General features: G+C 45.0%; 1 pseudogene; it reads left to right on the top strand.

The window, feature by feature from the left end:
- The first annotated feature begins 1787 nt into the window (after positions 1 to 1787).
- Positions 1788 to 2852, top strand: LOC101685626 (annotated as a pseudogene).
- The last annotated feature ends 790 nt before the right edge of the window (positions 2853 to 3642 follow it).

Here is a 3642-nt window from a genome sequence, read left to right as displayed (position 1 = left end):
TATTTGGGTCTCCATTAGACCAGAACATCCAAGATGGCGTACCTACATGCCTGGAACTTTGCTGAGGTTGGTTAGGAGGGGAAGGGGAGAAATGGGCTGCTGGGATGGCCGGGCCTCTTTCTCCATCCAGTCCCAGGGTCTCTCCCTTTCTACCTGGCCTCTCCAGATCACTTCTCTATGGGACTGTCCAACTGGGTGGAGGCCAGCAGTGCGAGTGGTAACAGAATTTACACAAGACAGAACAAAGGAGATAGAAGTTTACTGAATACACTGCAAGAGAGAAGTGGGCAGGACAGTAAAGGAGACACTGTCTGGCAGGAGGCAGTGTGGGGGGAGGGGCTGCAGTTAAGAGGGAAGGTGAGGAGCTGTGGGAACTATGGAATTTTCCTTTTTGGTAACTGTGTTAAGGTGTAAGTAACTCATTGGTCAGCTAGGGCTTATGGATATTTTGAGGTGGGTCACCTAATGGGCCTGTTTGTATTCAACTAGGGTTTCACTGTGGGCCCCTCTACCCCACTCAGGTTTCTGTTGTTTAAGTAGGTTGCATAAAAGTGGTCTCTACAATCTCTCCAGCAGGGCAGCCAGACTTTTTACATGGCACTTTAGGACTCCCCAAAAGTGCAAAAGCAGGGTGCCTGGGTGGCTCAGTTGGTTAAGTGTCAGACTCGTGATCTTGGCTCAGGTCTTGATGCCGGGTCTTGAGATAGAGCCCCACCACTGCCCCACCCTGGTGCTGGGCTGGAGCCTGCTTAAGATTCCCTTTCCCTTTCCCTTTTGCACAAAAATTGCCAAGTATTTGCAAGGCTTAAGTCTAGAACTGATGTCACTTTCACTGTAGTCTACTGGTTAAAACAAAACAAAGCAAAACAAAAAAGTAGAAAAATGTAGAGAAATGTTCAAAGATACAAAAACTGTATCATGCACCCATCATCGAGCTTCAAAATTTTGGATGACACTTTAAATCTAATTTAAAATATTACTAATTTTAGGGGCATCTGGGTGGCTCAGTGGGTTAAAGCCTCTGCCTTCAGCTCAGGTCATGATCCCAGGGTCCTGGGATCAAGCCCTGGATCAAGCTCTCTGCTCAGCAGGGAGATTTCTTCCTCTTCTCTCTCTGCCTGCCTCTCTGCCTATTTGTGATCTCTGTCAAATAAATAAACAAAATATTTTTAAAAATAAAATAAAATATTACTAATTTTAAAAAAGAGAGTGATGTCTATCCAGATTCTATGTGAGAGGGGACCATACAAAAGCATATATAATAGGGAGCCCCTATCAATCAATAGTTTATGGATATTTTAATTGTTTCCACTTTTGACTATTATGAATAATGCTGCTATGAGCGTTCACATACACGTTTTTATGTAGACATTAGTTTTCATTTCTCTTGGGCGGACATCTGGGTCCATGAATATTTAAATATATTTTAAAATAATTCTATATATTTAATTAATTCTATGTAATTAATTAATTATATTTCATTACATGTATACATTTAATTAATTTTATATCATTTATAATCTATCTGATTCATTGATATTTTCATGAGAAAACTAATGGTTATTTTCCAGTTATTAAACTTTATCTTTCTAATCTACAGTGAATAGTAAATAATAGTTCATTTGGGGGAAGACGATTAGAGAATTTGATGGGTCCTTTACTTGAAGGATAAAGGAGTTTAAGAGCTTAGATGCTGAATGCCACTGCATGGTTTAAAATCCTGATTCTAGCTCACTCGCTGCAGCCAGCCCGCACTCCAGGTTCTCCCGCCACCTTCACTGATCCCAGTGGAAAAGGAGATCCCAGTGCTTGTCATTGACAATGGCTCTGGCAGGTGCAAGGCTGACTTTGCTGAGGATAACACCCTCCCCTTCCCCCTCCGCCAGTTGTGTTCCCATCCATCATCTGGCAGCCCCGACATGAGGGCATTACGGTGGACATGGGCCAGAAGAACCCCATTGAACACAGCATTGTCACCAATGGGGACGACATGGAGAAGATCCGACACCACACCTTCTGCAACAAGCTGCGCATGGTCCCTGAGGAGCACCCCATGCTGCTGACCGAGGTCTCCCGAACCTTGAGGCCAACCATCAGATGACTCAAATCATGGAGACCTCAACACTCCAGCCACGTATGAGGCCATCCGGGCTGTGCTGTCCCTGTATGCTTCTGACTACACCACTGGTATTGTCATGGACTCTGAGGATGCAATATCCCACACTGTGCCCATCTATGAGGAGCACACCTTATGCCACACCATCCTGTGTCTGGACCTGGCTGGACAAGACCTGATGGACTACCTCCTGAAAACCCTCATAGAGGGTGGTTACAGCCTCACCACCACCACTAAACAGGAAATCCTACATGACATCAAGGAGAAGCTCTGCTACATCGCTTTGGATTTTGAGCAGGAGGTGGCCACCATATGTCTTCCTCCTCCTTGGAGAAGAGCTATGAGGTGCCAGATGGGCAGGTGATCACCAATGGCAGCAAGGGGTTCCACTGTCCTGAGATGCTCTTCCAGCCTTCCTTCCTGGGTATGGGTACGGAGACCACCTTCAACTTCATCATGAAGTATGACGTCGACATCCAGAAGGACTTCTACACTGACATGGTGCTGTCTGGCGGGACCACTGTGTACTCCGGCATCTCAGATAGGATGCAGAAGGTGATCATAGCTCTGGAACCCAACATGATGAAGATCAAGATCATCTTTCCTCCTGAACGCAAGTACTCTGTGTGGGTCAGAGGCTCCGTGCTAACCTCACTGTCCACCTTCCAGCAGATGTGGGTCAGCAAGCAGGAGTGATGAGTTGGGCCCCTCCACCATCCACCACAAATGCTTCTAAATGGACTGCAGGCAGATGCTTAGCATTTGCTGCATAAATGAACTCCAGAGTACAAATTTGTTCCAGCAAGTGTGTATACCTCATGCTAGCCTCAGGACCCTGGAATAAGCCTTTGAGGAAATTTGTCCTTGAAGCTTGTATCTGATATCAGCACTGGATTGGAGAACTTGTTGCTGATCTTGACCTTGTATCCAAGTTAACTATTCCCTTGGTATATGTTTAATACCCTGCACATATCTTTGATTTAAACCTTTAGCACGTGTGGCTCAGTCTCTTCATCCTGAGGTTGATGATAACATGTTTATGGAAGAGAAATCCATTGACTTGAGAATCTGCAAGACCATAAGGTTCTTTTTTTTTTTTTTTAAGTTTTTATTTATTTGATAGGGAGCACAAGTAGGCAGAGTAGCAGGCAGATGGAGAGGAAGAAGCAGTTGAGCAGTGTTCAATCCCAGGACCCTGGGATCATGACCTGAGCTGAAGGCAGCCACTTAGTGGTCTTAGTGCCACCCAGGCACCCTGAGACCATAAGGGTCTTGATCTGTGCAAGGTATTCATGTGTAAGAGCTGCTTATTCTCTAGAATGTCTTTAGAGGCTGGCAAGAGTCCTGAACCAGTTGTCATTTCTGTCTTGCTGGTCTGACAGGGTTGGCAAGATGTGAACTTTAGGTAAACGCACTTTCCTTTCTTTCTTTCTTTTTTTTTTTTTTAAGATTGTATTTATTTATTTGACACAGAGCGAGAGAGAGAGATAGAGAGATCCCAAGGAGGCAGAGAGGCAGGCGGGAAG

The sequence above is a fragment of the Mustela putorius genome, unplaced genomic scaffold, assembly GCF_011764305.1.
Source record: "Mustela putorius furo isolate JIRA1106 unplaced genomic scaffold, ASM1176430v1.1 tig00000698_pilon_pilon_pilon, whole genome shotgun sequence".
NCBI lineage: Eukaryota > Metazoa > Chordata > Mammalia > Carnivora > Mustelidae > Mustela > Mustela putorius.
The sequence above is the reverse complement of the archived record's forward strand: the minus strand, read 5'-3'. Positions and strand labels throughout refer to the sequence as shown.